Below are 21,043 nucleotides of genomic sequence, written 5' to 3' on the forward strand. Positions count from 1 at the left end.
GGTGTTGGGGCATAGTTTGTTTAGTTTTAAAGCCAAGAGGGTAGTAGTGGACCCTTGGATATGGGGACTAGAGGACCGTGACAAAGCCTTCATGGAAAATGCAGATTTTGAGGAGGAATTTAAAAGAAATCAGATGAGCCATTTGCAAGAATTTGGGACAGGGAGGGAGAAAGGGGAGCAGAAGACCTGAGGATGGTGGAGTTGGAAGAATGAAGGTGGTGGGAAGGGGTGGATGACTAGGGATATGTAATAAGAAAATACTTTTTCTTCACCACTCATGCCTTCTTTAAATGCTTAACAAATCTGTCTGCCTTACAATGGTTTCATTCTTTTTGACGCATGTCTTAATACTGCAGTACTTAATTGTTTGTCAGAGATGTATCACGTGCTTTCCCAAATGCTGCTAATCCTTGTAATACAAAAAGTACAGCTTTGAGATGGTTTATTAAACCATATGTATTCAAATCTTACTGTGCTACATCACAATGACTGAAAGGTCAGCAGGGTGACTGAGCCAGAGATCTGCCTCACTTGTACCTGGTCGTGGGTGGCTTTCCCAAATGCAACACAAGGTGTGGTAGAAGATTTGTCCAGAGACTCATTTGAAAGAAAAAGGGGGGGGGATGGGGTCAGGAAGTAAAAACATTTGACACATTAACCTGGGTGATTTTGTATGGTTTTGCTGATTTTTGTATGTAATGTGTACTTATTTGGAATGCTGCACCTCAGCACATGAACACCTTCATGGGGAAGCTGCTTCTAGGATAATTAATTTGTGGGATAGAATACACTCCCCCTCCCCCCATGACTATCTGGAGTGGCTTCAGAGCAGTGCTGGCCCCTCCATGCAGCACACTGATACAGGTTGCAATGTTGGTAGATTGTGAGGTGTCTGAGGGCGTGGTGGATTCAGGGTGCCTTTTACCCAAAGTCTGCTGCTGCCACACTGATCTGTTTCCCACTCACTTGAGCAAGAAGCAAATAATTATCCTCATGTGCTCCTCATGTGCTGCCATGAAACCCAGAAATGTGGGACTTCTGGTTTCATTTACAGGGACAGGGCAGGCTTGTACTGAGAGGCATGATATGGGTTGGGGGATTTTTTGGGTAACACAGCCATAAGATAGCATTAGGCAGTGTTCTGTGTTGCTCCACCCCTACTTCTGGGACTAAAGAAGTTGGCTATCTTGCCATTGAGCTATATGCTCCATTGACCTGCCAAAGAATCCTGGGTAGCTCTGAAGAACTCATAACACCTTGATACCAGTGGTTCTCAAACTGGTGGGTTGTGACCCACCAATTCATGTAACACTTCCCCTGTCCCTTTAAGGGGAGGGGAGAGAAACAGGATTGCATTACTAAGGGGGGGCGAGAGGGGTGCTTTGCACTTACTTCTTACAATGTAAGGCTGCAGGAGTGTGGGGAGCCCTGCGCAGCCCTCCACAGTACTCCCCAATGCTTGGAACCTGCAATCAAAGTGGGTGCAAAGTACTTCCATTTTGCAGGAGGTGCTTTGCGCCTGCTTTGATTGCAGGTTCCAAGCATCAGGGAGCACTGTGGAGGGCTGCGCAGGGCTTCCTGCACCTCCTGCAGCCTTACAATGTAAGAAGTGCAAAGCACCCCCCTTGCCCCCCCAGCTTAGCGATGTGATCCTGGGGGTTGCATTGCTGCCCTAGTCCCTCCCCCACAAGAACTTACTGAGGGCGTAATGCTCTCTCTCAAAGTTTGAGAACCACTGGTTTAAACAGTTGATCACTAACATTCACTGAGTGATGGTAGCTTTAAGATTTTGTATCAAATCTTTGAAACTCCTGGGATCACCTGTGTGATGTTTCTCTTCATAAACCAGGAAGAAAAAATAGAAGCCACATAAGATGAAAGATTTTAAGATCATGAGCAGCCATCAACCCTGTATATTTAGGCCCAATCCCCTTGACCAATCTAGCAGAAGGTCTCCAAACCCATGTGCTTTGAAGATTTTTCTGGAAAACAGCTTTAAGGGGTGATGTGGTTATTATTTGTTGTATTTAAAAGTACCCAAAGTGATGTACAAACAACTCAAACAAAGAACAAGATAATAAAACAACACCTGCAATGAAGTCTAATGAAATGACTTGAAATGGCAGTGCAAACACACCTGGGAAAATAGCAAACATCTCAATGTTTGCTACTATTGTCATGCCAGTTCATATACACAAAGGAGGAATCTTCTGCCAATGGAAGGGCTTAGCCTTGACAGTGAAAGTTGGTAAGGGAATGCTCAAGCTGCTTGCCTTTGGACATGACAGGTGTAGACTGGGTGCCCCAATAGAGAAGGCTCTACATCTCACCCTCCCAGATTTTATCTGACAAATGATTGATGCAGTGAGGCCTTGCCAGCAGATCTCAGAGTCTGGAGAGGGGTGTACTGGAGAATGCATCCCCTTAGCTATGTGAAACACAAGTTTTTAACACTTTACAGATTAGGGAGGCTAAGCTTCAAGGTTGGCAACCTTCAGTCTCGAAAGACTATGGTATAAGCCTACAGCACCCGGTATTCCCAGGCGGTCTCCCATCCAAGTACTAACCAGGCCTGAGCCTGCTTAGCTTCCAAGATCAGACAAGCTCAGGCAAAGAGACACACAGCAATGGAGGGAAAATGTCTTCTTAAAGCTGTAAGAGCACTCCTGGGAAGCCAGGCTGAATCTCCAAAATGTGAATCTTCATCCTGTGAAGAATGTTATAGTAATTTTGCTCATGAAACATCCTTTGACTTCATCTGCAAGAGGCAGACACGGCAAGATCTGATGCATGCTTCTCCTTATCCTCAGCCTGATGTCCAGTTCCAAAATAGGAATGCCAGCAATTTAAAGCCCACACATAATTCAAGATGTATTGCTTCTGGATTAGACTATACTTTCTTCTCTGCTAAATACTACAGTTCCCAATTTAGCCATCTGCCCTAATATTGGTTTCATCTGGGCTTGCTTCTAAGTATTACAGCTTGTCAACTATGGTTTCGGAGCTAGATCCTGATTCATTTCTGGCTGGATGCATGCTCTGCCATTGGTTTTTAATGGCAAATTCTGAAATCTGAACCAGCCAGACTGTGTGGGACTGAGACAGGCTACTATTCCCTTTTTGTGATCCAGGTGCAGATGCTGAGAGAATTTGGAGTGGTGGGGAGGAGGGGTAACAGGAGGCACTTAAAGCTGTATCAGAAACGGCCATTCCTCACCATTCTCTAGTTCCTTTTGTCCATTATTCACAACTTGCCTAGACTTGCATTCCACATCTTTAGAGCACTTTGGACACCACTCTTCTGAATTACAAAAAGCCCATTATGTTTTTGATAGGTTTATCCAAACAGCAGGGGTCGTGATAGGGTTTCACAGGGCAGGTTCACACTGCAGAATTAAACTGATGTAACCATCATTTCTTCTTCCTAAGAATCCTGGGATTTCAAATCTTAGCACTTAGGGATGGCTAGCAGAGGATGCTCAGCAGCTCACCGAACTAAAATTCCCAGTATAATTTGGGGAAAACCATTATAGTTACTGATTTAAAATATGTAGACAAAAAGGACTAGTGTTATGTAGGGTTTTTTCTTTTCTTTTCAAGCCGTTTCTGCCCAATGTTGCATATACTCAACAGGGACCAAATGTGTATACCTTTGGGCTGGGCAAAAAATGGGTTAAGCAATGGATAAAGTACACGTATTGAACTGGGCACTTCTCACCAGTGGTTTAGCTAACAAAAAGACCACCCTTGCTCTTTTGAGGAATATGGTAAACTCCATGTCCTGTGACTGACCTGCTTTGCCTGTTCCTCTCCTTGCCTTCAGACATGGCAAGGGCTGCATGTGTGCAATTTTTCAGGGCTTTAATGGACTGCACCTGTCACAGTGGCATTCATGAACCCAGTGATGTGACTGCCTTCCAGGCAATTAGAACTTCTTTCTGGGGTGCTTCCAGGATTTTAATAGTGTGCTTGACAGGTCAACTGGAGGACTGCAGCCTGACATGGAAACAGCTGGGAAGCCATATGTGGGGTGCTATTTTCTAATGGCAATTGTTGGGGGGGGGTCTGTCCATGTAACTTGATATTGCAGTCTCTGGGGGATCATATTAGACCCAGTTCAATCACTGCTTTTGGAAATGGTTTACAACATATATGCAAACAATTCTTAGTTGCTTACAGGTTGATGTACGCTCTGTGTACAAAAAAATGTGATTTAACAAGGGATATGTATGTAATAAGCAAGATAAGTTGCTTTCCTCTATTCTTATAACTTAGATTGCCCACACTGGAACTGTGTGAAGCCTTGTGAATGATCTCTTCTACAGAGAAACTGAACATAACAATAGTCAAAGCCAAATGTTTTATTTGCATGAGGTTGATTTAGAAATATAAACCAGCAATAAGGAATCGTTAGTTGAGGCTGATACTAACCAGTACTGATAGACTCACTGTTATCTGCTATGAGCAGCCTTTGCAAATGAACAAACATGGATCTATGGGACTGTGTCATTTTTATTTTGCTTTGAGAAGGAAGTGCTATTCAACGGCTTCAATTGTTTGTTATCCTAATACTGAATCAATACTTATACCTGAATGCCTCTATATTAACCATGGTTGAGGCTGCAGTGTTATAACTTATATGCTTACCTGGAACAAGGTAAGTCCCACTGAACTCAGTGAGGTTTACTTTTGTAAACGAGCATAGGATTGTGCTGTGAGGCATCCATGGTTAAGGCAGTTTTTCTGCATTTTTCAGACTCTACTTGCAGTGTGACTCAGGATTCACTGGGGTCTTCCTCCATATGCTATATTGCTTAACCTGCTAAAGCATGGCTTAACTGCATGCTTGGGACCTTTACCAATGTTAAGATAACAAGTGATGGTTAATGATAATAACCATGGTTAAGAGGTATGTCCACACCAAGAGCCTTTGAAAGGAATTCTATTAGAGAGTACAAGTTTCTTTCTGGCCCCTTCCCAAGGGGAGGGGTAAAACAGTGGGGGAGGGTGGTGACAGGGATTGGCAGAACAGGGGTAGGGAGGGGGCAAAACAGGATAGGGGATGGTGGCTATGGCCAGAAAAGTCTTTGGAGCCCAGGTCTACTGTGTTTCCTGATGTAGAGCCATCCACCTATGTGGCATCAGCATCTAGATATGGTAATTCATAAAACTGAACACACTCCTAAGGGCACAATCCTAACTGGCAGTTATGCCGGCATTGGAGGGTCACAAACATTTGTGCCTCCGTGGCTGGGAGCTGCATCAGCACATTCAGATGTGCTGACGCACAGAGGCAGGCAGAAGCCTCCGCAGTGGCTCCCACACCACCACTTGTGTCGGCGCTCTTGCACTGAAACAAGCGGCAAAGGTAGGTGTGGGGGGAAGGGGTCAGGAGGGGGTGTTTCTGGGCAGGAGGAGGGAGGGCATTGGGCGGTCGCAGGGGCAGGTGTGCGGGGAGCCGGGGGCGGGGCTGGGACCCAGCGGTTATGCCGGATCCCAACCCCCATCCCTGGAGAGAATGGAGCGGCTTCCAGCCAGTCTGCTCTCCTGGACTCCTCTCCTCCAGAGGTGGCACAGGTCCAAGGTGACCCATAGGGGCGCAAAGCCCTTACCCAGGGTAAGGGAAAGAGCTTCCCCTTGCCTGTGGCTGAGCCGCTGCACGCAATGAACCTGCATTGGATGCAGCACAAGCCTCCTGGCTTGCCTGCTCCAGCGCAGGTTTGGATTGCACCCTAAATCTCTGTAATATCTTTTAAGTATAGAAAATCTTTTTGGAAGATTAGCAACCTATTTAGGCTCACACGAGAATGGAAAGTGTTCTGTGTGGACCAAAACACACTTATGCAGCTGTGGTCCTGCAGCTATGTGCCAGCTTCTATATACTCCTTCATGGTAAGTAGATCTGCAAACCAAAGAACTACTGAAGCAGGCCAGGTTCCTCCCAGATTTGACACTGTTTTAAGGGGTGTCATGTATACATTTCTCGGTGTTGTTTATGGTTTGCAGCAGCCCTCAGCATCCCACATGGGAAGTTTGTCCAGGTGAGATTGGAAAATATAAGATCCCAGGAAATTTCTGGGCCACCTTTTTTACCCTGGGCTCCCTTTTTCACCCTGGGTCCTGGGTACAAATTACCCCCTTTACCCCCCCCCCCTTATGGGCCCAGTCCATACCACTAGGCCTCTCTGTCTGTAATTGAAATGCCATGAACTTTCTTTAAAGAATGAGGCACATGTTGTCGTACTACCAAGCTGCTCTTTTTGTTTCTCTGCTTCCCTCCCACCTTCTTAAATTAGCCTGTAGCTCCATTGGGTTTGATGATTTTCTTGAAATTCTTTAGGGTATTAGTACATTCCACCTGAGCTGTAGTGACATTATTTACATTGGATATATGACTGTCAAATGCATATTGAAAGAATGTGGCGCATGTATACGTGACAAGCACAAGTCCCTTTTCTTGTGTATCCTAAAATGTGTCAAAAGGAAGAGAATCACAAGGGTTGTTTTGGAGAAATCGTGGTGAATAGAGAAAGACTCCAACTTGAGTCATTCTTACCATTTTCAGAGCACTTTGAAAATCAATAACGGGAAAGCACATCCATTCCTGTGATGATCCAAAGATGGTGGCAGCTGGATGGCTGAAAAGATCCTGAATGAGATGAGGTTTGCAGTCACGTAATCCAGTAGTTCTCACACATTTAGCACCGGGACCCACTTTTTGGAATGAGAATCTGTCAGGACCCACCAGAAGTGACATCATCAAGCAGGAAATTTTTTAACAAGCCTAGGCTGCAATCTTACCCTACCCTACCCTGCACTTACCCAGGAGTAAGTCCCATTGACTATCATTGTTTAAAGAATATACAGAGTAGCTTGTTCAAAGTACAAGTCTGTAACATTTCCCCAAATGCAGTCACACACCAATGCAGTCACACACACCATCAAGCCTAATATATTAAAAATAAAATATTGAAATGAATGGGGAACCACCTGAAATGGGCTCGCAACCCACCTAGTGGGTCCTGACCCACAGTTTGAGAAACACTGAAGTAATGTATTTGGGTGCATTGAATTTTTATCAGAATGAGAACAGATATGAACTCTGCTGCTTTGCAAATGTGTTGCACCAAGCATAAGAATTTTCCAAAATCTACAGCTGTCAGAATACTTTTAAGGAAAGACAGACAAAAACAGTTGCAAAACTGCAGATCAGGGGGAGATGGTGTCATTGTGATGTCATGGGTGTTACTGCCACAATCATAACTAGTCTTGACTCCAAACCTAAATGACAGATGTTTTTCAGAGCTCAACAGTTGAGAAAACTATAGCCATTTGGACTGTATGCAGTGAGGGTGCTTTCAGATCCCCACTACTCTAAATATGTTACATCTGTCTTCACGGTCAAGCTTGACAGATAGTTATGAGACTGGCTTGCAAAGGAGGCATCCAGATGGAGAGTGGGAAGCCAGCAAGCACTTCAAGGATGTGGGGTGAAGGGAGGCACCCCACTCTTTTACTTACCAGAGGTTGGTGTGTCTCTCCTCCATGCAGCTTCTGTTTTAATTGAGCAGGAGCAGCACCTATTGGAAAGAACATGTTGCACCCATTCATTTCAAAGAGAAGTGATGCAGAGAAGAGAGGCTGCCCATTTTATTCCAGTAAGTAGAGAGACAAGCAAGTGCCCTGTGGGGCTAGGAAGGGAGGGGTACCCCACCCCTTTCCCTTTACTCACTGAAGCTCTGTGCATGACCTCTATTCTCTGCACTGCTTCTGTTTGAAATGAACCGGAGCAGTGCCTGTTGGGAAGCATGCACTGCTCCTGTTACTCCTTGATGCTCAGACAGTGGCTGGGAATGCTTTTGCTTCCCCCCCCCCCCAGTGTGTGAGCATCAACTGCACTCTTTCCTGGAGAGAGCAGATCTGGCCACTTAGCCCCCAACAACTGAAGGGCAAGCATATTTCAATTCAATGCAACTCTGCTTCCATTCTGCTTCTTGACTTTTTCAGAGTTAGATGATCTGGGATGTTGTTGGGTAGATGACTTAACAGCTATTTAGACATTCTACTCAAACATTTCAGAAGAGAAGTCTCTTGTTCTAACTCTTTGGTAGTATGTCCACACCAGCGTATGTTTTTTCAAGGACATTCCAAAACCAGAAACTCCCATTCTACTATATTAGGACACTCCTGGGTCCTGTAGGTTGGTCAAAGATGATAGCCTGTTCTGTGGAGATTGAACACCCCTACAGAGCAAAGTGTGAAGGTGGTGGATGTGGGGTAGGTCTTTGGAGGCACTGGGGACAATGGGCCCTAGCCTTGCATATGGAGGGAGCTACCTCAGCATGGGCAAAAAATGAGTTTCCATGGAAAAAAAAATATTCTGGGCTGGTTCATCCACAGCTTTCCCCCTGAATAAAAACAAAGGTGCACACATCCTGCCCTCCCAAGTGGTGCACTATTCCATTTCACAAACTCACAGGGTAGGGAGTAAACTAATCACATGGTGTAAATGTAAACTTTGCTTTTAATTGCATGGTGGGGGTGGCTGACAGTATCATCCAAATTGGCACTCTGACACAGGGAGCAAGCCTAACCTCTTATGTCAGTGCTTTCCAGCACTGACATCAGGGCAATGCAGCTCCAAGGTAAGGGAACAAACATTCCTTTACTTTGAGGAGGCCTCCGTGAGTGACACCCAACTGCAGGGCCGGTCCATCCACAAGGCCATTTGAAGCTCTCACTGCAGGCGCCAGACTGGGGTAGGGCACTCTGTCTGCCTACTTGCCTCCACTGCTCCTCTTCCTCCTTCCACTCCCTGGACTCGAAAAAGAAAAGGGGGACAGGGAGGAAGAGGAAATTAGCTAGTGGACAGTGAGAAAAGCAGGTGCTGGCACATCACTGGGTAAGGGGGGGCACGTTTGGCATGCTGCTTCCGTCATCAGGAGGTCTTGGCGGTCAGCTATTCAGAAGGCTCTGTGGATTGGTCATCACATTTTCCATCCATTCTGCTTTAAAATACTGACCTATACAATATTATGCAGAAAGGAGACATGAATAGACCACATCCTTCCTCCCAGTACTGATAACTTAATTCATGTGAGTACTGTACAGTCATGCCAACCATTAAAAGCCTAAGTACATTAACTGCAGACCAGAAGCTAATCTACTCCCAAGTGATGCGGGACTTGGTGCTCCTTTTATTAAGGTCATATCTGGAGTCACCAGCTTTCTTGGCCACAGTGTGCATAGCAGCCTCTTGACTCCCCACTCATGTTTTCAATTCCAGGAGGATGAGTTGGGCTTATCCTTAAACGGTTCTATTTTTTGGTGTGATATTTTTAGATGCTGCATTATCTTGCAAATATAAGCTTCAGAGACTGAGTGGGGAATGACGTGACCCAGCTCGGAGTCTCAATCCACTGCCTCTCTGCGTCCCCATGGTTACAGTTTCCTCTCCTTGACTGGGACTAAGCATAACAAAACACAGCAAACTTAATCTGGCTAAAACATGACCTGCTGAAGGCTTCTGTGCACACAGGAGTAGGAGGAGCCCTGAAGACTGCAGAGTGGCAAATGATATGACATGAAACAGAAATCACTGTTTGGCAGAAGCTCTGTGTGTGTGTGTGTGTGTGTGTGTGTGTGTGTGTGTGTGTGTGGCCAGGATGAGGGTTAGACTGAAAACAAATCAGATTATTCTTTGCTGGGAAGAAAAAAAAACTAAACCACTGGGGGGGGGAGTTGTCACTCGTCAAAAGTAGCTCAAAACCGTGTCTGAATATTGGTGGAATGACAAGGGTCAGGGATGGGATCATCAGCGTTGGGATGGGCATGAGCCAGAAACTTGGCAATCCAGAAAACATGAACTAATTTAGGAACCTGGAAAGCAAGTCTTTCTCACTTGTAGTACCCAAAGAGAAAGGCCAGATGTCAAGGATGGGGTTTTTTTTATTTGGGATTAGGGCAAAAGTAGGAAGGGGTGGGGGGAGACCAACTGGAAATGCAGTAATTAATGCTAATCAAATTTCTACAATTCACAATTGAACTGTACCCATTCATTGGGAAGTTGAAGTAACTTCAACTCTTCTTGAGCCCTGCTTTGTTTGCCACATTAGCCAGCTAGGAGCTTCTAGGAAGTTCACAGAGCATGAAGGCTGGGGCCAGCCCAAGACCTCCTGGTCCATGAGGTGACATGCTGAATGATAATCCCCATACCTACTGATGTGCCACCCTGTGCTCCTTCCACACACTGGATTGGAAATTTTATTTATTTTATTTTTACATGTTCATACTGCCCTTTCTCCAAGGTGGGGTCCTCACAAGAGCCCTGTGAGAGCGGTGAGGCTGTGAGATAGTGACTGGCCTAAGTACCCCCAAGAAGCCTCATGGCTGAGCCCAGATTTGAACCTGGATCTTCCAGCCCTCAGTCCAACTCCTGAACCACTGACTACACCATCCTGGCTCTCATCTACTACAGACAGTTGCCCTAGAAACAGAACCGCAGAACCCTGAAGAGTCTCCTGGAAGCTGGAAGTGACATTACAAGAGGCGAAGACTTTAGCAATCAGTGTGCTATGAGAAGAAAAATGTTGAAAATTGCTTCCTTAAAGGGAATGGAAGAAATGGGAACAAAAAGAGCATTCACCATAAGCACTTTGCCATCATGGCAAAATATACACATTCTTTGCAGATGGAGAAAGAAGATAAACTAATGATTTTGTTAGTAAGTGGCAGCAACCTGTTGTATTAGGCATTCTATCCAGCTAACCACATTTGTGTTACTTTGTGTTTCAGACATGGCTGCAAATGTGTTTAATTCTATGCAAATTTAAAACAGCAGCAAAAAGAAAAAGGGATCATTACCTTGATCATGGTTTCTAGGAAAATATAAACATTTATTTCTGAGAGCATTTTCTGCTGACTTAAGTTACTGTGTAGGGTGTGCTGTTTTATTGCTTGAAATGGTCTCACGTTTGGTTTATATTTTAATATTTGCTTGCTTTCATTATTGATTTGTTTGCTGTGGTGCAGTTTGGAGCTAATGGATGCCATAAAATGATAAATTTGCATAGTAACAAAACTTCAAGGTAAGTGGCTTTCTGACTTATTGAAGCAACTGTGGGAGCTTACAATTTAATGAATGAGCAAAATTGTTATTATCCATTGTTAGATGGAAAGGTATACTTTCCTAGTATGCTGTAGGATATTTTTTCATGCCCTATTTCTGCAACACTCTGTTCCCTTAACTCCAGCCTTACTGATGATTGGCTAAAGCACCTGGGAATGAATCTACACTTGAACATTTGTAGCCCTAGCAGGAAAATGCCACTAAGGGTACAATCCTAACCAATGTTCCAGCAACTTTCTAGCCACAATGCAGACCCAAGGTAAGGTAACAAACATGCCCTTATCATGAGAAGGCCTCCTTGACTGCGTCCCCACTGCAGGATGCAGTGCACTCCACATTGGCACAGCTATGTCAGCGCTGGAAAGTTGGTTAGGATTACGCGCTAAGTGTACTTTGTGCATTTCCTACATAAACTAATTTTGTCACCCAACTTGTGCAGCATCTTTTGATTCTAGTGCTAAGACTAGAATATCATTAAACAGGCACTGATTTTTACTGTGATGATCCTTGGTACAAGCTGTGGTAATGCTGACTGGAGACCAGAATGTGTCCCCACCCCCAAGAGCTGCTGGTAGTATGATGGAGGTTGTATTGTGATCAACCTGGAAAAAGCTGGCAGTTATGCCTTCCATGACGGCAACAGGACAGATGCTGAATGCCTCTGACTTGGGCACAGGTTGCATGACCTAGTTGCCTTATGAGATAAGATCATATGACCTGCATTGTCCAAGAGGCCACTTCTTTCCAACTTGTCTTTGATGCTTCTGGCAGCAGTGAAGGCTAGTGCTTCAAAGGATGCTGGCAATTAAGAGTGGCACCTGCCCTACTTTCTTGGAGCCTTCTTGAAACAGAGCTGCAGCTTGCATATCAGGCTTCATCAACAGACAAGTGAACAATTTCTTATGTTACACTGAGACACTGACACTTCATGGCTATAATGGAGACTGAGTTGAACCCACTAGATCAGGGGTGTCAAACTAGTTTCATATGAGGGCCAAATAGCATTCATAAAACTGAGGGCTGGAAGTGATGCCCTTAGTGATGTCATTAAACAGGTCATGACCAAAACTAAGCACTTTTTCTCACTGAGGAACTCATTAGCTGCAAACAACAGAAGAGAAAATAAGCAAATATTTCAAGATATGGGAGAGCCCAATTTTCATGTGAGCTGCCCTTCCAGCAGTTAACACCTCAGCAATGCTCAGCAGCTGAGAGCCTGAGGGCTGGATAAAAAGCTTCCATCAGGCCTTATGTTTGACATCCCTGCAGTAGATGGTGTAGATAACAATGTAGATAACAAGTAGATAACAATGCTTATGCATATGTAGCTTTTTTATTTTTTAAAAACTAAAGTGTAACTTATCTGACTGGTCTAGGCAAGGCTGGATGTACCAGTCTCTCAATGAAACCTATCTTCTGTGTCAGGGGTTTCAAATCCATTTCATACAGTGGGCCAAATAGCATTCATGGTGCCTGCTAGGGCCAGAAGTGATGTCATTAAGCAAGAACTGATGCCATTAAGCTGGTGATGACCAGCACTTTTTACTCACCTAGGAAGTCATTAGCTGCAAATGACAGAAGATAAAATATGCAAACCTTGATAATATTTTCAAGATATGGGAGCGCCCTATTATCACATAGGCTGCCCTTTCAGCAGTATTGCCCTTTTCAGCAGCATCACTTCACAGCTCAGCAGTTGAGAGGTGGTCTGCAAAGTGACATTGCAGCAGAAGCTGCACTGCTGAAAGGGAGGCCCTTGTGTTAATTGGGCTCCCCCAGCATCTCAGCAGCTTTTCTTTTTCTTGCCCCTCTTGGTCTGCCTCTTTCCCATGCCTCACCTTCTGAGGCCTCCTTCTCTCTCCCCCAGCATTTCAGCTTAAGTGGCACTGTTGAAAAGGAAGAGCTAGGAGAGCCCAACTATCACATGGGCCACCCTTTCAGCAGTGACACCTCAGCAGAAGCGACACTCCTGAAAGGGTGGTCTGCAAGGTAATTGGGCTCTCCCTCGCCACACTTTCAGCAATGCCACTTCTTGCAATGCGTCACTTCGCAGCTCAGAAGCTGAGAGCAGCTGGTGATGCAGGGAGAGCCCAATGATCACGGTAACACACGGTAGCCCTTGCCCCCAAACTGTAACCCATATGTAAAGGCCACTGGGTAGATAGCCCAGTATAAAGCATAGCAACACATAAGATGGTAAAAGGCTGCTTAGTGGACTTTAACAAGAGAGCAAAATTGCAAGGTAGGGCTTGGGGCCTCAGCTCAGGGTGTTTACACTTTGAAATGTAGACAGCAGGTACCAGTTTTGGGCAGCTGCTGGAGAGACGTGCTCACGCCTTGGCAAAGGTTAAAAGACATTCACTGACTGTATTCACTAGCTTTGTAATTTTATACTCTTAGAGCAAAAGCACACATATGTAATATGGAGGCCCCTTGATGCCAAATTGTACCCAAGGTAAAAGGGTCACAATAGTTATATAAAATTAAGCCATAGAAACCAAATTGCTTGTTTTTAGTAAAGCTTTTAAAAACCTCTTTTATAAAAGGACAAGAAATCTTAATTTTGCAGAGAGACCCCACAGCTGCTTAGTGTTTATACTAAGCTTTATACTTTATACTATTTAGTTATATAGTTTATACTATAGTATATAGTTATACTATACTATAGTTATACTATATAGTATATAGTATAGTTATAGTTATACTTTACTATAGTTATAGTATACTATAGTTTATAGTATAACTATAGTTATATAGTTTATAGTATACTCAACTATACTATAGTTTATATTAATAGTTTATACTATACTAATACATAGGAAAGGAATGCAGATAAGATAAGGAGTGCCAAGCAGATCACAGTGTGCCATCTCTTTTAATGATGTTATTCTAAACCCTGTCAAAACAATCAGTATAATTGTCTTGAATTATGACCAGGTTATTGAGTACTGGATAAATGGTATTATAGTGCACCCTGCTGGGATTTAGAAACTTTTGTGCTTTTCTAGGTTTTAAGGTGAAACCCCACCTGTATGTAAATCATGTCCACCTATTTCCCATCTTTAATGAAAATTGTACCTTATCTGTAACCTATTAGGTGTTTGCCCCATCTCTGATGTAAAATTTCAGCCGATGTGATGTCTAGATTGTCAGACAAAGAACTGGGAAAAGTATAAATGACCATGTTACTATTGGGAATCGTTCCCATGCTTTGGACACTAGTCCCACGGGCACCAATTGCATGCAGTTCGAATAAAGAGCCTGCAACCTTTCACTCCTGATACTGAGTCTTGCTTTCTTTCAACCTTGCAACAACGGGGCCTGGATCTGGGCTGAGGGCCTTATGTTTGATACTCCTCTTCTATGTGGTTTTGTTGGCAAATGTGAAGGAAACAATAACAGAACCCCAGCAAGAACATTTGGGCTGACATAAGAACATAAGAACAGCCCCACTGGATCAGGCCATAGGCCCATCTAGTCCAGCTTCCTGTATCTCACAGCGGCCCACCAAATGCCCCAGGGAGCACACCAGATAACAAGAGACCTCATCCTGGTGCCCTCCCTTGCATCTGGCATTCTGACATAACCCATTTCTAAAATCAGGAGGTTGTGCATACACATCATGGCTTGTACCCCATAATGGATTTTTCCTCCAGAAACTTGTCCAATCATGGACCAATCATGTCCAATCATGGACATGGGAACTGCTGTCCTTTCTGCAGATTGGGAGATGCAGAGAAGACACAGTAGGAGCTGGGGCCTAGCTGAGAAGCCTCCCTGTAACTGTCATCAATTCCTGTTTTACTAGTACCTACTTTGCAGGTGGTGCTATTAAGGGTAAAGGATAATTCCAAATGAGACCTGGTAGTCCTGTTTGGATGAGCCTTCAGTAAGGAGGGCGACTTCATTGTTTCTGCTTTAGTCATCCATTGTGAGCTGTCTTGAAGACCAATATGGGTGAAAAAGCAGGCTACAGTTGCTTCAAACAAATAAAATTGGACACAGGGTTACTGGCTTGTGTGCAGCAATGAGGGGGTATCAGAATTAAAACCCAATGAAGATTGTGCCTTTTGTAATACCTCTTTGATACCCCATAGAAATTATAAAATACTTACTGTGTGTGAAAGCTGCTTCACCCTTCAATTGTGTACGTATAAAATGTACTTGAAATTAGATAGCAAAAGACGTGTGGTGCAGTCACATGAACTGGCAGTCACTTTTGCCAGATGCAGGGGAGGGCACCAGGACACAGGTTGTGTCTTGTTGTCTTGTGTGTTCACTGAAGCATTGGTGGGCCACTGTGAGATTCAGGAAGCTGGACTAGATGGGCCTTTGGCCTGATCCAGCTAGGCTGTTCTTGTGTTCTTATGAACAGCAAATACGTGCGCAAATGACCCGAGTTCCTCTCAAATGTAGAAGCAGCAACCAGGAAATGACTGAGCCTCTGCTTGTGTGTTTAGTGCAGGAGTCTCCAAACTTTTTGGCCAGAGGGTCAAATATCTGGCATAGTGTTGAGGGATGGAAAAAAATTTTTTTTAAATATAAAATTTAAATAAATACATTAGAGATGGAACTTAGATGAAAGAATAAATGAATGGGCTCAAATTTCCAGGATTTCTCCAAGCATTGACACACACCACAGAAATAAGGCACACAGTCAAATGGACCCCCATTCCCCCCTTCCAAGCAGCTTACTTAAACAAACAGGAGTAACTACCTCAGAACAACCACATCACAGCAAACATGTGGAGTATGTTCAGAAGGCCTCCCCGACCCTCAGAACGCCTTCTAAGGCCTTCAGAGGGCAGAAAAAGTTACCTACGGTTTTTTGAGAAAAGCAGGTGGTGATGTTTTTAGGCCTTCATAGCAACCTCTGGACACAACTGGAGCTGTTGGCCAGAGACTCTCAGGGGACCTGAGGCTGTGAAGTGGGCCAGAGACTCTCAGGGGACCTGAGGCTGGCCGTGGACTGGAGAGATGCTCACCGCAGGCTGCATCTGGTTCCCAGCCCGGTATTTGGAGACCCGTTTAGCGCATGAAAATCTAGCCATCTTCACAAGGTTGGGCCATTCATCACTGATGGCACCACCCCATATATCTTGATTTTTAAACTTGGCTAAAGTGTGGATTTGCACCAAACCAGACCCAACCTTTGATTTCTTAAAAGCCAGCATGGTATAGTGGTTTGGGTGTTGGAATTTAGACCTGAAGATCCAGGCTCAAACCCCTGCTCAGCCATGAAGCTTCCTGGGTGACTTTGGGCCAGTTACTACCTCTCAGTCTCACCTACCTTCCAGGGTGGTTGTGAGGACAAAAGGAGAGGCGGAACCATTTACCTTACCGAGTTCCTTAGAGGAAGGATGGTATAAAATGTGAAAAAAATTTCTTGTGTGGCTCTGAGGTTGCAGCTTTCACCAGGATGCTCTGTAAGGTCCTCTTGTAATAAGTGAGCAAGCCAGACATCACTGGGCAGGGGTGGCCATACTTGCTTAATGTAAGAGACACATACGATACAATTCAGATGTTTGAGACCCACAAGAGAGACGTTTTGAGAGCTGCAATATTTAAGCATTTACATTCTTAAATATACTTAACATGAACATTAAACTTGCATTTTTAATCCAGTGGACTCAGTTTATACCGAATGGATAATTCTAAAGCTTGAAAATGTATGCTTTACCTTTTAAATTAACTGTGATGCAGAAAGGAACTCAGCCAATGTATTTCTAAGAGCCACCCATTATATGTCCAAGAGCCACATGTGGCTCAAGAGCCAGTTTGGCCACCCCATCATAGGGGAAGGGCTGAAGTGTAGTGGCAGAGTATATTCTTTGGCATAAAAAAGGTCCAGGTTCAATCCCTCAAGTCTCCAGGTAGGGCTGAGAAAGATCCCTCTGTCTGAAATTCTGTAGAACCACTATCAGCAAGCGAAGGCAGTGCTAAGCTCAAGGGACCAGCATAAGGCAGTTGCCTATGCCTATTTCTTGGGGTGCACTGTGTTTTTTATTTCAGTGATGCTTTGAATGCTTTATGAGACATTTACATGATGCAGCAGATAAGAGCTGATTCCTGTTTGCACAAGACTTTCTGGTAACCAAGCAGTTTTCCATTTCCTGCATCTGTCTAGTCTAGTGGTTCTCACACATTTAGCACCGGGACCCACTTTTTAGAATGGGAAACTGTCAGGACCCGCCGGAAGTCAGATCATGACTAGAAGTGACATCATCAAGCAGAAACATTTTTAACAATCCTACCCACACTTGACCAGGAATAAGTCCCATTTATTTTCATTGTTAAATGAATATACAGTAGCTTGTTAAAAGTCCAGGTCCGTAACATTTCCCCATATGCAGTCACATGCCATGGTAGCATCAAGCCTAATATATTGAAATTGAATGGGGACCCACCTGAAATTGGCTCGCAACCCACCTAGTGGGTCCTGACCCACAATTTCAGAAACACTGGTCTAGTCTAAACAGATCTGGGGCCTGTGAACATGGCTGGTCATCTTAGAATCCCAATTGAAATGCTTCAAATACTTGCCGCATTTGGATTTTTTTACCCCTTGCCCCAAGGGCACAGCACTGTTTGCTACTGGATGATCTGGACAAGAGGCTTTCAACTTTAAGTCAGGAATCCCTTAAAAATTGCATCCTACTTCCCAACACTGCAATGTGAACCTCATTTTCCAGATTCCATGATTCCTGCTGCAGTTCTTAAATCTATACACCCCCACTGGCCGAATTATTCTGGTTAAATGTACACATTTTTGCTATGTAATCCATGAAAACTTTCTTTGTGTTATTTGTTTAGCTGCAATTAACTAACACAATTATAGTTTGAAAGTTACTGGGATTCACTTTGAAAAGCCACATTTCAATGTGTGGTTGACCCAATTGTTACCGTGTGCATGACGGGTGGCCTTTTGCACTCTTTAGTTTGCAGCAAGAAGCCAAACTCCAATTCTCTTAAGCACTTTCTCTCTGGCTTGAGCTGTTGAAAGATAAGGGCATGAGATTCTGTGCTCACTGTGAAAATACAGCAAATGCACAGGCACAGATCTGCCAAAAGAAATGAATTTTATCTGCTGAAGTGGGCTCTAGTCCACAGAAACCTTCAAGTTGCCCAAGACATCTGCAATGAACAGCTACTCCTCTAGAATTTGCAACTACAGAAGCCAATTTTTATATTATATATTTACAGAAGATTTGATCAGAATGGGGGAGGGTTGGCTCACTCATAAGAGTGGGTAAAATGGTAACTTGGGGGACTGATGAACTGGGAAGAGGGGGTGCCCTATGCAAATCCTGCACCTGCCCACTGCTCATCCTCTGGGCTTTTCTTTTGAAAGAGGTCTCAATAGGATTAAGACTGCAGGGGAGAAACACACCCTGCTACACAAGGCAAGTGCAAAGTATTCTCATACTATTGCAGCCCTGCAGAGTCACTGCATGGAGGTTCAACTTTTAGTACCAAGGGGGCTGCCCTGGCATCACCCCTCTCCCCCAGTGTGCAGATGTGGAAGTAATTGGCAGTGTCATGATGATGTCACCAGCAATTACTTTCAGGTTCTGAGCTGGCAAAGTCACTTGCAGGAGGAGGAGACAAGAGAAGCAGGCAAAGGAGAAGGAGGTAGTGATGGTGGTGCAGTGAGGCTTTTCAGTCTCTCTGCAGATCTCCCTTCTCCAGAGAGGCTGGAACAGCATGGCAGAGAGATCAAAAAGCTGCCAAAGTAGTAGGAGAAGGTGAGTGTCAGGGCTTCTGAGGGCCAACTTATGCACAAAGCAGCAGGCAGGATAAAGAATAATGTAGGCTCACTTGCCAAAGAGATAGCGGCCAGTGGGTTGGTTTGTACTGTTAAAAAAGGAAAATTACAGGATTCTGTGTAATATGTAGCTTGAGCCGAAGTGTGACAGCAAAATTACTTGTAAAATCAATAGAACACATTAAAGGCAACTCTCTGCATTTAAAAATGGAAGGGAAGGAGACAGGAAAGTATTACAGTATTAAGACTTGCATGCTAAGGAGGCAGGACGCACAGCTGCCGTCCGAAATTTCAGACCAATTTGTTCTTTAAAAAACTCAAACTTTTACTCCTTTTTGTAATGGAAGACGTAGGAAATTTGTTTCTTAAAGTGAGCTTGATGATAGTAGCCTCTGGATGAACTTCAAACCATACATTAAGTGGTACAGGTTGAGTCTCATTATTCGCGAGGGTTCTGTTCCAAGAACTCACCTGGATGGCAAAACACACTAAAGCCAATCAATTTAAAAAACAAATTTCCTTTACTCTGGTGATTTAAAAACAGCCTTGCTGACCTTTTGAAATGCACACAGAGGCAATAAGTCTCTCTCCAAGTGCTTAGACTTCACTAGGAGGAAGCAATCCCTCCCTTCACCAGGAGCCCCCAGCAAGGGGGAAAGAATGGAGAAGGTGATAATCGCTGCCATTTAGCCTTCTTTCAGGTGCTCAGGGGAAAGGGAGGAGTGAAGCCTGCAGAGAGAATGACCGATGGATTGTCTGTCGGCTGCACTCTCTGGCATTATTAAAGGACTGTTTTCCTTTCATTTAAAGGGCCCTTCTCATCAGCTTTGAGTTAGAAAAATCTGTGGATAATTAGATTATACCTGTAATCACTTGCATAACTGTCTCTCTGCAACAGTAAAAAGCAGTTTTTTAAACTGTGATTTTAAAGGGGTGCATTTTTTCCCTTCTCCAGGGATCAGCACATTCCTTCTCATTTGCAGTAGCCATTCGTGTTGAGTCAAATCTGTGTATAAAAAAATCTGTGTATAACAAGGTCGGACCTGTATTTGCTTAAATTGATTTGTCAGTGTCCATTCACATGTCAAAGTTGGCCAGAGCGCACATTCTGGGTTACAAATGTGGCTTCCAATCACACATTTGTATTCAAGCAGAAAAGCACTTATTAACTTTGAGCCCATCATCTCATTTTTAGAAGTGCATCAACCATACAAGCTATAGCACAAACATCAGGTATGAGAATGCTCTTAAGAGCTTGCTTGTCCAAATGGTTCCAACAAAACAAACCTTTTTAAAGCTTTCAGTTCTAGATCTTCTATAGATACTCTTCAGTGTCTCTTCAGACACTGTCCTCTTCAGACACTCTGAAAATGCTTTTCTGAATGAAAAAGTTCATACTTAATCATGAATTTCTAAAACAAGCTCCCAACTGGAACAACCTTTTTGCTGCAAGGGCTCCAAAATTCATTCTTTCTGCCCAATCCTTAGACAGCATAGGTGAGCTCTCCTCCTCTCCCCCTATAGCACCTAGTTCAGCCAACTTTGGGCACAATCCTAACCAGCTTTCCAGTACTGGCATAGCTGTACCAGTGGGATGTGTTGCATCCTGCAGTTGGGGAGCAGTCATGGAGCCCTTCTCAAAGTAAGGCAATGTTTATTCCCTTACCTTGGAGTTGCATCGCCCTTACCTCGGTGCTGGAAAGTTGGTTAGGATTGTGCCCTTTGTGTATCTTGACACCATTATGCCAGTGGCTCCCAAACCTTTCGACTGATGGCTTCCTTGAACTATTGGGCCTCTGGCTGTGGCTCTCCATTAGGATTACAATCCTATGAATTGTATAGGGCAGCAGATTTTTCATGAGGATTCCGCGGCTCCCCAGGGAGCCATGGCTCACTGTTTGGGAAACACTGCATTATGGTGATCCCTACCCTGTCACCACAAGACTCCTACTGGGGTGAGAACACTCTTAAGTAAAGGCAGCAAGACACAGGGCTAAGCTGAATAAGATACTACAGCTGAACAAGGAAAGGAGTAAACTTGACATGAAGTTGCCATGTGTAGCAGCAGCCCTGAGCTTTACATTCAGTGTCATAAGAGGGGTGGAATTTTAAAAAGCAGGTGCTTAAAACAAAACACACATAACAAGAAC

The 21,043-nt window shown here is 44.1% G+C and overlaps 1 long non-coding RNA gene across 1 annotated transcript; it reads right to left on the reverse strand.

Moving 5' to 3' along the window:
• Positions 1-2,617: 2,617 nt before the first annotated feature.
• On the reverse strand, positions 2,618-7,579 carry LOC136651293 (uncharacterized). The gene is made up of 3 exons (XR_010794510.1): positions 7,522-7,579; positions 6,557-6,731; positions 2,618-2,707 (listed from the first exon to the last, which is right to left on the reverse strand). It is a non-coding gene; the product is annotated as an uncharacterized lncRNA (long non-coding RNA).
• Between the last annotated feature and the right edge of the window lie 13,464 nt (positions 7,580-21,043).

The sequence above is a fragment of the Tiliqua scincoides genome, chromosome 5 (genome assembly GCF_035046505.1).
Source record: "Tiliqua scincoides isolate rTilSci1 chromosome 5, rTilSci1.hap2, whole genome shotgun sequence".
Lineage (NCBI taxonomy): Eukaryota > Metazoa > Chordata > Lepidosauria > Squamata > Scincidae > Tiliqua > Tiliqua scincoides.